Source organism: Mobula birostris, chromosome 2, assembly GCF_030028105.1.
Source record: "Mobula birostris isolate sMobBir1 chromosome 2, sMobBir1.hap1, whole genome shotgun sequence".
Lineage (NCBI taxonomy): Eukaryota > Metazoa > Chordata > Chondrichthyes > Myliobatiformes > Myliobatidae > Mobula > Mobula birostris.
The window spans coordinates 106,839,334-106,852,777 of NC_092371.1; the positions used below are offsets into that span (position 1 = coordinate 106,839,334).

Below are 13,444 nucleotides of genomic sequence, written 5' to 3' on the forward strand. Positions count from 1 at the left end.
AATAACGTGTCTGGGTCACCTCGTTTAACTGGTTTGGATCAGTCAGAGTTGAAAGGCATAAATGCACAAAGATGGGGTGCAGAAACCATGTGCCACGGCTTTGTCTCTTAGGTGACAGCACAATGATGCCGAATGTAAACAATGACAAATTTACTATTTTAAAGGTGGGCTTCATCACTAGTTGCAAGAGTTATATTGCAAAACTGTAAATAAAAAAAAAACCCTGATGTCCTACTTTGAAGGAATGGACTGAGGAACTGATTAAGATTTCATCATATGAACACAGGGTGGGAAGAATTAACAGTGAGGGAAAAGTGCAAGACGCGTGGGATCAATTTTGGTCGTCTGTTAATTTAAACTTCTTACTGTTTCAAAGTTTTATTTGTTTTCCTGTCATGGGATGGCTGTGTAAATATTCTGTACGGTATCTGCTCTATGATATGCTGTGCTGCTTTGTAAAATAAGAATAAATAATAATACAAATTTCAATTACCCAAAAATTTGCCGCCCGTGACGCGCCGAACAAATGCGCAGGCGCAAGAGTGGTAGCAAATTCCAAACGGCGCATGCGTTCAGTGGACAGAAAACTCTGGAAGACCGGCAGCCGGTAGGGGTGGGGCTGCGGGTGGGATTTCATCAGTACCGGCTTCTGCGTCGTGAGCTCTAGGCACAACATGGTCCCGCTTAACCGGAATAATCACGGCCGCTTGGTCCGTACCCGGGCTCCGGAGAACTTTCTGCTGAAGAGCGAGGGTGCAGGGCCGTTTCCGCGGCGCATGCGCAGCACTGGACCATGACGGGTCTCTCGTTCTACAGCCTTCCCTACCAGTCCGCGGGACGTGTTTGGAAGTGCGGGCAGGGGGAATGGGAGCGAATCGATTTCCCAGACGCTGGTTAGCTCCATGAAAGTTAGGAGCAAGCAAAGCACATAAAGTGTATAAAGAACCCAGAAACACACAAAACATACAGCACAATACAGGCTCTTCGACCCACAAAGCTGTGCTGAATATGTCTCTACCTTAGAACTACCAGGACTTTACCCAAAGCCCTCTATTTCTCTAAGCTCCATGTAGCCATCCAGGAGTCTCTTAGAACACCTCCTCCACTCTGCATAAAAAAAAACTTACCCCTGAAATCTCTGTACCTACTTCCAGGCACCTTAAAACTATGCCCTCTCGTGCTAGCCAATTCAGCCCTGGGGAAAAGCCTCAACCTATTCTCATAAGGCATGCTCCCTATATCAGGCAACAGCCTTGTAAATCTTCTCTGCACCCTTTATATGGTTTCCATGGCCTTGCTGTGGTGAGGCGACCAGAATTGAGCACAGTACTCCACGTGGGGGCTGACCAGGGTCCTATGTAGCTGCAACATTACCTCTCGGCTCTTAATCTCAACCCCACGATTGATAAAGGCAAATGCACCATATGCCTTCTTAACCACAGAATCAACCTGCACAGCAGATTTGAATGTCCTATGGACTCAGACCCCAAGATCCCTCTGATCCTCCACACTGCCAAGAGTTTTACCGTTGTTGCCATATTCTGGCATCATATTTGACCCACCAAAATGAACCACCTCACATTTATCTGGGTTGAACTCCATCTACCAGTTCTCAGCCCAGTTTTGCATCCTATCAATGTCCTGTTATAACTTCTGACGGTCCTCCACACTATCCACAACACACCCAACCTTTGTGTCATCTGCAAATTTACTAACCCAACCCTCCACTTCCTCATCCAGGTCATTTATAAAAATCACAAAGAGTAGGGGTCCAGGAACAGATCCCTGAGGCACACCACTGGTCACCGGCCTCCAAGCAGAATATGACCATCTACAACACTCTTTGCCTTCTGTGGGCAAGCCAGTTCTGAATCCACAAAACAATGTCCCCTTGGATCCCATGCCCCCTTACTTTCTCAATAAGTCTTGCATGGGGTACCTTATCAAATGTCTTGCTGAAATCTATATTTACTACATCTACTGCTGTGCCTTCATCAATGTGTTCAGTCACCTCCTCAAAAAATTCAATCAGGCTCGGAAGGCACAACCTGCCTTTAACAAAGCCATGCTGACTATTCCTAATCATATTATGCCTCTCCAAATGTTCCTAAATCCTGCCTCTCAGAATCTTCTCCATCAACTTACCAACCACTGAAGTAAGACTCTCTGGCCTATAATTTCCTCAGATATGTCTACTCACTTTCTTGAATAAGGGAACAACATCCACAACTCTCCAATCCGCTGGAACCTTTCCCGTCCTCTTTGATGATGCAAAGATCATCGCCAGAGGCTCAGCAATCTCCTCCCTCGCTTCCCACAGTAGCCTGGGGTACATCCCATCCGGTCCCAGTGACTTATCCAACTTGATGCTTTCCAAAAGCTCCAGCACATTAAACACAGGAAAAAAAAGCTAAAGAAGGGAATTAGGAAAGCCCAGGGGGGTCCATGAAAAGTCCTTGGCAAGTAGGATTAAGGTGAATCCCAAGGCATTCTATGCATACATCGAGCAAGAAGTTAACTAGGGAAAGGGTAGGACCACTCAAGGATAAAGGGGAGAACATTTATCTGGATGTGAAGAATGTGACTGAGGTACTTGATGAGTACTTTGCTTAATATTTACCAAGGAAAAGGATATAGAGGACCAGGAGATCAGTCTTAGTGTATAAATACATTAGGACATTTGGAAGTCAAGGATGAGGAGGAAGTGTTGGGCCTCCTAATGTGTAGTAAGGTGGGTAAATTCCCAGGGACTGATGGGATTTGAACCAGATTATTGAAGTTGGCAAGAGACAAGTTTGCTGGACCCTTAATCAGTGTCTTCATGCCCTCTGTAACTGCAGGTGAGGTCCTGGAGGACTGGTGAGTGGTTAATGTTGTATCTCTATTTAAGAAGGTAACAAGCGAAAATCCTGGGAGCTATAAGTCTCTCTCATGTCAGTTATAGGGAAATTGCTGGAGAAAATTCTTGGGGATAGGATATATGAGCATTTGGAAATCCATGGCTTGATTAAGGAGAGCTGGCATGGGTTTGTGCGCGTCTGGTCATGCCTTGACAAATTGATTGAGTTTTTTGACAAGGTGATGAGAAAGACTGATGAGGGCAGGGCAGTGGATGGATTTTAGTAAAGTGCTTGACAGAGCCCCTCATGGAAGGCTAATCCAGAATATTAAGATGCATGAGATCTGTGGTGCATTGGCTTGCACGTAGAAGACAGAGGGTAGTGATTGAAGGGACTTATTCAACCTGGAGGTCTATGATTACTGGAGTTCCACAGGGATCTGTGCTGGAGCCTTTGTTGTTTGTGATATATATAAGTGACCTGGATGAAAATGTAGATGGGTGGGTTAGTAAATTTGTGGATGCTACCAAGATTGGTGGGGTTGTGCATAGTGTAGAAGACTTGCAAAGAATACAGAAAAATGTAGATCATTTGCAGATATGGGCAGAGAAATGACAGATGGAGTTTAACCCAGATAATGGTGAGGTGTTGCACCTTGGTAGGGCAAATGCATGGAGACAGTACGCTGTTAAGGAGAAGATCCTCAACAGTGTTGTTGAGCAGAGAGATGTTGGGATCCAAGTTCATAGCTCCTTGAAAGTGGCTGCACAGGTTGATAAAGTGGTTAAGAAGGCTTATGGAATGCTTGCTTTTATTAGTCGAGGCATTTGAGTTCAAAAGTCAAAAGGTTATGTTGCAACTTTATAAAACTGGTTAGGCCACATCTGGAGTACTGTATTGCATACAGTTCTGGTCGCCCCATTATAGGAAGGATGTTGAGGCTTTGGAGAGGGTGCAGAAGAGGTTTACCAGGATGCTGCCAGTTTAGAGGGCAGTGCTGTCTTGAGAGGCTGGATAAACTTGGGTTGTTTTCTCTGGAATGGTGAAGGCTTGTTTTCTCTGGAATGGTGAAGGCTAAGGGAGATCTGATAGAGGTTTACAAGATTATGAGAGGCACAGATTGGGTAGACAGAGAATATCTGTTTCCCCGGGTTGAAATGTCTGATCACGTCTCACCCGTGAATGTAAATAGCGGGAGGAGAAGATGGCAGCGCACTGCGCGTGCACAGCTCTCCAGTGAAAAATGATGTTGTATCTGTTAAATAGGGGCCGTGGACAATTTCTGATTTGATGGAGATAGACGTGAAAGCACAGAGGAACATCTGGAGATATTTCTGAAACGCCAATCACCTGCTGTCGTTACTGTGTGGTCGGCAATCTTTCGGAGGGTAGGCCTCAAAATCCCCGGCCTTGCCTGCTTTTGGCGACCGAGAAAGAGGTCGAATCGCTCGGACAGAGATGGCGCTCAGTACTCAGTTTCAGAGAGATGATCAGAGCTCGAAGTTTTCGGATGACTCAGAGTCAGATTGTGGTCGGCATGGCAGGGAGAGTTTTTCTTCCCTCTCCCGTCTGCGTGAGATGTGGGACATTTAAGAAACTTTGAACTTTACTGTGCTCACGGACTTCTTCATCAAGTTATGGTACTGTGCACTGTTGTAACTATATGTATAATTATGTGGTTTTGTCAGTTTTTTCAGCCTTGATTTGTCCTGTGTTTTTGTGATATCACACCGGAGGAAATAATGTATCATTTCTTAATGCAAGCATTACTAAATGACAATAAAAGGGGACTATGTGTCTTCATAATCTAAATGGTCTGTGTGAGAACCAGTGAGCGGAGGGTTTATAACTATGACAGATGTAGATAACTTCCCCAAATCACAGCATCCTCACCACTGCCTGGGGTCGTCTAGTGTTCATCACAGACACCTTTGCAGGGCATGCTTCCTGCTATACGTGTGTCACGGGTGCTCAAGTAAGTGTGCTGCCGGCATCACCTATTGATGAGAAGGCAAAAGCAACAAAATCTCGCCGGAGGCTCCTCTACGTCGATGAGACCCGTCGTAAACTGGGAGACCACTTGTCAAGCACCACCGCACCATCTGCCACAAGCGGGACATCCTGGTGACCAAACATTTGAATTCCCTTTCCCCACTCCCATTCCGATATGTCGATCCTTGGCCTCCTCTTGTGCCAAAATGAGGCCACCTTAGGGTGGAGGAGCAACATCTTATATTTCGTTTGGGTATCCTCCAATGTGGTGGTATGAATATTGATTTCTTCTGGTAAACAGAATTTCCCTCCCACCCCCCTCCTTCTCTATTCCCACTCTGATCTTTTACTTTTTCTCCCCAGCCTATTACCTCTGATTGGGTGCTCTCCCCCTTCCCTTTCTCCTATTGACCACTCTGCTCTCCTACCAGATTCTCAGCTCTCCTTTCCCACCCACTTGGCTTCACCCACCACCTTCCTGCCAGCCACTTTCCCCTCCCTCCACCATTTAATTGACGCATCTGCCAGATTCTCTCTCAGTTCTGAAGAAGGATCTCTGCCTGAAACGTTGACTGTTTACTCCTTTCCACAGATGTTGCTTAGCCTGCTGAGTTCTTCCAGCATTCTGTGTGCATTGCTTTGATATCAAACTCCCTTTACCTGGGTAACAAGTGACAGGTAGCTTTCCAATCACAAAAGTGCGACATTTCCCTCCCCTTCATAGGAAGGATGTTGAGGCTTTGGAGAGGGCGAAGAAGAGGTTCACCAAGATGCTGCCTGGTTTAGAGGGCATGTGCTATCTTGAGAGGCTGGATAAACTCAGGTTGTTTTCTGTGGCTGAGGGGAGATCTCATAGAGGTTTACAAGATTATGCGAGGCACAATCTGAATATCTGTTTCCTAGGGTTGAAATGTCTAATACATTTAGACATGCCTGCATTGAAGGTGAGAGGGGATAGGCTCAAAGGAGATTTGAGGTGCAAGTTTTTTTTTGCTCAGAGTAATGGATTTGCTTTTTAGCTGGTTCGGCACAACATTGTGAGCCAAGTGTCTTGTTGATGTGCTGTGCTGTATTGTACTGTTCTGTGTTCACCACCATCAATCAAATGGGGGTGGGTGTCAGAATAATTAGAAAGTGTTCAAGATCAGTCATGTGATGCCTTTCTTTTCATTCTTGGTTTCATGGCTACTCAGAGAAGAAGAATTTCAGAACAGTATACTTTGATAATAAATGAACCTTTGAATATCATGTGCACCTTGTTGTGCTGTGGGACATGACCAGAACATGAAATAATACTAATAGAGAGAGACAGACTGTGCCAAGTCACAGGTTGAAGACAGACAGAAATGGCCCATTCTGATACAGAAAAGAAAAGAGTCAGAGAATTTGATGGACAGTCCAGATGCCTGATCCATGTCCAGTTAAAAGATGTGGAGTAATTCCACCAACTTCAGTTGAACGTCGCTGTAACAGTGTGTTCTCAAAGCTCAGCACAGAGCCTAAAATTATCTCATCTGAAATGCTGTACTTCACCCATTGATGTGTTTTGTAAACCTTACAGGTTAGAAGAGGCAAAGAATGTGTGAATGGGAATCTCAAAGTGTCAAGGAGCAATTCAGAAGATGCAGGATAGATAAATTCCAAAGATGAAGAAGTATTCTTAAGGTAGGATGACGCAACTGTGGCTGACAAGGGAGTCAAAGACAGCATTAATGCAAATGAAAGGGCATATAATAGAACAAAATGTAGTGGGATTGGAAAGCTTTTAAAAATAAACAGAAGACAAGTAGAAAAGCATTACGGAGAGAAGAGATGAACTATGAAGCTAAGCTAGCCAATAATGTAAAAGTGAAGCGAGAGTGGATATTGGATTGCTGGAAAGTGATGCTGGAGAGGTAGTAATAGGGGACAAAGAAATAACAGGTAAACTTAAGTATCTCGTGTTAGTCTTCGCTGTGGAAGACACCAGCCATATACTAGAAATTCAAGACTGTTGGGGCAAAAGTGAGCACAGTTGCTATTACTAAGGAGAAAGGGCTTTGGAAACTGAAAAGGCAGCAAGTAGATAAGTCACCTGTACCAGATGGACTACATCTTAAGGTTCTGAAAGAAGTAGCTGAAGAGATTGTGGAGGCATTAGTAGTGATCTTTCAAAAATCACTAAAATCTGGAAGTTTTCCAGAGGTCTAGCAAATTGCAAATGTCACTCAACTCTTTAAGAATGGAGAGAGGCGAGGAAATTATAGGCCAGTTAGCCTGACTTCAGTGGTTGGGAAGACAGAAACAAACTACAACAAATTCAGAGTGGATCAAATTATAGGTGCATTGTATTCATTTGCAATGGAAGCTATTCCACACGTTATCGTCTGGAAATAGCTTCAAACTTACAGTTCAAACAAAGCATTTCTTTTCAACAAAGAACAATTGTTTCATTCCATAACATACCTCCATTATCTGCATAATCTCTAGTTCCTGATTTTCTTTGATTTGTCTTTAGAAGCTGTGTCTTGTTTTTCTCTATTGTCAAATCATCCCTGCCAGAAACACACCAACCTGCAGTCTTAAAAGACACACACAGATTTTTAAGCCTCCTTTCAGAGAAATTTAAAATAAAGCTCAATACCACATTTCAAGTGGCAAATCTTCTATTTTAGCATGAGATCATGGAGAGTCCACATGTCTGGAACTTTGATGTACAACGAATCAGCTTGCGTTCATCTTAGTAACAGACATTTGAGAAAAACCAGCACCCGCCCCCCCCCTTAGATGACAAAGATTTGACAATTCATGATTTGTGGCATCCCTGCCCTGCTTATCTACACAGCTGTATTAGAGCTTAGCACCATAATCTTAGTCATGTAGATTTGAAACTTAATTAAAAGAAAATACAGGACTTACACAAGGCCATTTTAGCAACACACAGATCTTTTAACCCTATATTCAAAGTTTCTCGGTTTTTGATCGTAAGATCAGCTCTATAGCTTTGCTCTATAGATTGTTGACTCCAAAAGGGGTCTGATCCCTGGGGGTAGTGGTTGAATTTTTAAACATTCTTGTTCCTCGTAACTATCATCTTCCTCACTTTTCTCCACATTTGGGACCTCGCATAAAGTAAAGCAACAGTTTCTTTTGCCTTTGACTGGGAAGGGGTACATGTCAGATGAATAAAGAGTTGGAAGATGCAGTGAATAACTAATGCCAAGCAACTCAGGGCAACAAGTCCATTAAAGAAGGGCTGTAACCGGGCAAACAATGTTTCTCTGTTCTGATTTAATCCAGCTAAAGAAATCCCAACCCTTAGGAGAAATCTGAGAATTTAGCCTCTGCATTTCATCACATATTTGTCATATGTCCCAATACACAAGTCATATTTTTGAAACATCTAGTATATAAGTGCAACATTCTTTCCCAAATAGTGTACAAACCTCACTTTCTTTTGCTAAGCATAGTTCAGGGCCATCCTGTTTTGCAAAGCGACTATTCCGAGATTTAGCATTTCCTGATTCATAATAGAGAATTCTTCTACAGTTTCATTAGCACGATGTTCTAATTTAAAACTTACATTATCTATAGTGTGGGCTTTATTTATAGCACCCCACCAAGAGAGTAACCTTGAAAGGTTTGGGTGTGAGTATCGTGTCTCACCCATGAACGTAAATGGTTTGTGTGAGAACCAGTGAGTGGAGGGTTTATAACTATGACAGATGTAGATAACTTCCCCAAATCACAGCATCCTCACCACTGCCTGGGGTCGTCTAGTGTTCATCACAGACACCTTTGCAGGGCGTGCTTCCTGCTATACGTGTGTCACGGGTGCTCAAGTAAGTGTGCTGCCGGCATCGCCTATTGATGAGAAGGCAAAAGCAACAAAATCTCGCCGGAGGCTCCTCTACGTTGATGAGACCCGTCGTAAACTGGGAAACCACTCGTCAAGCACCACTACACCGTCTGCCACAAGCAGGACATTCTGGTGGCCAAACATTTGAATTCCCATTCCGATGTGTCAATCGATGGCCTCTTCTTGTGCTAAAATGAGGCCACCCTTAGGCTGGAGGAGCAACATCTTATATTTCGTCTGGATATCCTCCAATGTGGTGGTATGAATATTTATTTATTCTGGTGAACAGAATTTCCCTCCCACCCCCCCCCTTCTCTATTCCCACTCTGATATTTTACTTCTTCTCACCTGCCTATTACCTCTGATTGGGTGCTCTCCCCCTTCCCTTTCTCCTATTGACCACTCTCCTCTCCTACCAGATTCTCAGCTCTCCTTTCCCACCCACTTGGCTTCACCTGCCACCTTCCTGCCAGCCACTTTCCCCTCCCTCCACCATTTAATTGACGCATCTCCCGCACTGTCTCTCAGTTCTGAAGAAGGATCTCTGCCTGAAATGTTGACTGTTTACTCTTTTCCACAGATGTTGCCTGGCCTGCTGAGTTCTTCCAGCATTTGGTGTGTGTTGGTTTGATATCAAACTCCCTTTACCTGGGTAACAGGTGACTGGTAGCTTTCCAATCACAAAGGTGCCACACTGCCCTCCCCTTCATATTGATTGGCAATGCCCTTGTTGAATTTACCACCGTCATTCACCTGATGCAGAGGGGTCAGAGTAATTAGTAAGTCTCTAGGAGCAGCTATATGCTCTTTGTAGTGCTGTGGGACATGACCAGAACTTAAAATAATACTAATGGAGAGAGACAAACTGAGCCAAGTCACAGACTGCAGACAGGCAGAGATGGCCCATTCTGATACAAAGAGAAAAACAGTCAGAGAATTTGATGGTCAGTCCGGATGCCTGATCCGTGCCCAGTTCAAAGATAAGGAGGTGTTCCTCCAACTTGGGTTGTACTTCACCGTAACGCTGTGATGTCAGAGCTCAGCATGGAGACGGAAATGATCTCATCTAAAATGCTGACCTTCACCCTTTGTGTTTTGTAAATCTTTTTACAGGTTAGAACTAGCTCAGAGTTTGTGTACAGGAATCTCAAACACAACAACACGTCAGTTTTGTTCTCTCTGTCCAGATATTTAAGCAGTAACCAGATATTTCCATCAAGAGATCAGCTGTTGATCCTTGGAGATGAAGAATGATCTCATCCCAGCTGGAAACATGCCTTGTGTCTGAAATGAAGTTTCTGTTGTAACTCAGTGAAATCAGCTGGAAACCAGGGTGCTGAGGACACCAGTATTTGTTCACGCGAGATAAATTCCTCAACTGTTTTGATTGCATGAGACATTTACTTAGTCTGACTCGTGACTTTCTGAATTGATGGAGATCTGCGGGAAAGAATTCAGTCACTCAGACCGCGGAAAGGGATTCACTTGATCACCTCAACTGAAGGTTCATCAGCAAGTTCACACTAGGGAGAGGCCATTCACCTGCTCAGACTGTGGGACGGTATTCACTCGGTCATCTAAACTGAACCTATAGCAGTGAATTCACATGGGACAGAGGCCACTCACCTGCTCTGACTGTGGGAAGGCATTCATTCGGTCATCCCATCTGAAGGTAAATCAGTGAGTTCACACAGAAAAGAGGCCATACATCTGCTCAGACTGTGGGAAGGGATTCATTCAGTCATCTGACCTACTGGCACACCAGTCAGTTTATACTGGGGAGCGGCCATTCACCTGTTCTGACTGTGGGAAGGGATTCACTCGATTGTCTGATCTGAAGCAACATTGGCAAGTTCACACTGGGGAAAGTCTATTCACCTGTTCAGTGTCAGGGAAGTGATTCACTCTGTCATCCCAGCTACAAACACACCAGTCAGTTCACACAGGGAAGAGGTTGTTCACCTGCTCAGATTGTGAGAAGAGATTTCCTCAGTTACCCCAGTTACCCCACCTACTGGCCACATCCTACCAACTGGTCACTGGGCATGGGAGGAGTTTCTTCTGATAATATTCACCTTCACTGGGACTAGATTTTAAATTCTGGATCTTGACTAATAAATTAGCTTATTTTAAATCTGTCTCAGATTCCCAGTGAACTTGCAACACAGCCAGTGTTCAGTATGGAGACCAGCTGGACCTGCTAGTGTTTCTGTTCCACAAAAGTCCTTTTAAATCTATCCCTGCTCTTCACCCCTTGCTCTCCCCGTGGCATTGGGATCCAGTCACCACTCTGCATGCGAAGAGGTGTCATTTGAATTTCCTGTATAACTTTCTGCAGACTGTAGAAGATGACGAGTTCACCACTGTCAATCACCTGAGGGGGGGGGTCAGACTAATTAGAAAGTGTCCACGTCAGCCTTGTAATATCATGTGTTCTTTTTAGTGCTGTGGGACATGACCAGAACTTGAAACAATACTAATGGAGAGAGAGAGAAGCTGAGTCAAGCCACAGGTTGAATTCAGGGAGAAATGGCCCATTCTGATACAGACAGAAAAACAGCCAGAGCATTGGATGGTCTGTCTTGATGCCCGCTCTGTGCCCAGTTAGATAATGAGTTGATCCTCTAACTTTGGTTGAACTTCACTGTAACAGTGTTCTCAGAACAGCATAGATACTAAAGTTATCTAATCTGAAATCGTATCCTTCACCCACTGATGCCTTTTGTAAATCTTTTTACAGTTTAGAAATGGCAAAAGATTGGTGTACTGAGATTTAAGTAGTGACCAGATATTTCCTTTGATCTGTTGTTGATCCTTGGAGATGAAGACGTATTTTAATCTCAGCTGGAAGCGTGCCTTGTGTCTGAAATGAAGTTTTCCGTTGTAACTCAGTGAAATTCACTGGAACCGGTGTGCACACCGGCATTTGTTCACTTGAGATTAGGTTTTCAACTGCATTGATGGTGCAAGGGATTCACTACGTCTGACATCTGACTTGATGAATTGATTGAGAAACTGTGGGAAAGGATTCACTCACTCATCCCACCTTCTCAGCCTGTGGGAAGGGATTCACTTGGTCATATGACCTGCTTGCACACCAGTTAGTTGACACTGGGGAGAGGCCATTCACCTGCACAGACTGTGGGAATGGATTTACTTGTTTATCTGAACTACTGGCATCCCAGCAAATGCACACAGGAAAGAAGCAGTTCACCTGTTGCTCGTGTGGGAAGAGATTCACTCAGTCATCTCAACTGAAGGTACATCAGGTTGTTCACCTGTTCAGTGCCTGGGAAGTGATTCTCTCTGTCATCCCACCTACAAACACACCAGTCAGTTCACACTGGGGAGATGCTATTCATCTGCTCAGATTGTGGGAAGGGATTCACTGGGTCATCTCACCTACTGTCACACAAGTTAATTCTCACTGGGGGGAGTCTGTTCGCCTGTTCAGATTGTGGGAAGGGATTTACGCTGCTTTAGTCATTTCAATTACTTGGACATCAGTGAGTTCCCACTGGGGAGATGTCGTTCACCTGTTCAGATTGTGGGAAGGGATTTCCTCAGTCACCTCACCTACTGTCACACAGATTAATTCTCACTGGGGGGAAGCTGTTCACCTGTTCAGATTGTGGGAAGGGATTTCCTCAGTCACCTCACCTACTGTCACACAGATTAATTCTCACTGGGGGGAAGCTGTTCACCTGTTCAGATTGTGGGAAGGGATTTCCTCAGTCATCCCACCTATTGGCCACATCGCGTCACTGGGAAAAGGAGGATTTTCACCTGCTGCTATTCACCTTTAATGGAACTGGATTTTAAATTCTGGATCTGCGACAAATAAATCAGTTTTATTTTAAACTCTCTCACAGGTACCTAGTGAATCTACAACTGTAGATTCTAGTGTACAGTAGGGAGACAAATCAGCCTGTTTTTGTTCCACAACAATCCCTTTAATCCTTTCCTGCTGTTCACCTCTCACTTTCCCTATGCTGATGGGTTCCAAACAGTCACCACTCTGTGGGTGAAGAGGTTTCCTTTGAACATCCTGCATGACTTTCTGCAGACTGATGAAGATGACGAGCCGACTGCAGTTATGTTTGACATGTTCTTTGTCCCTCAGATCTCTGGGACAAGGATGAACAACATTGGTAATTAACCTCTTCATTCCCTGCTCTTTTCAACGTTATGGGTAATTTTCACCACTGCTGAGTTGTTAGAACACGCCACTGTCCACTAAAGTCTGAAAGCAGAATGGAGAACCATTAGTTGGCTGTTCAATGGACAATACAAATACCCATGTCAGGGTGCCATTCTTTGACTGTAGCTCAGTGTTTAACACCAACATTCCCACAGTCCTGATCAATAAGCTCCAGAACCTGGGCCTCTGTACCTCCCTCTGCAACTGGATCCTCAACTTCTTAACTAGAAAACCACTATCTGTGCAGATTGGAAATAACATCTCCACCTCACTGACATTCAACACTGGTGCACCCTAGGGATGTGTTCTCAGCCCACTGCTCTGCTCCCTCTACAGCCATGATTGTGCGGCTAGGCAGAGCTCAAATGCCACCTATAAATTTGCTGATGATACAGCCACTATTAGCAGAATCTCAGGGGGTGACGAGAGGGTGTACAGGTGCAAGATATACCAGCTAGTTGACAACCTTGCACTTAATGTCAGGAAGACCAAAGAGCTGATTGTGGACTTCAGGAAGGGTAAGACGAGGGAACACAAACCAGTCCTTATAGAGGAATCTGAAGTGGGGAGAGT

General features: G+C 44.4%; 1 pseudogene; it reads left to right on the forward strand.

Annotated features, from left to right (window-relative positions):
- The window catches only part of LOC140210813 (uncharacterized), an 80,317-nt pseudogene extending 67,825 nt beyond the window's left edge, over positions 1–12,492 (forward strand).
- Positions 12,493–13,444: the final 952 nt, after the last annotated feature.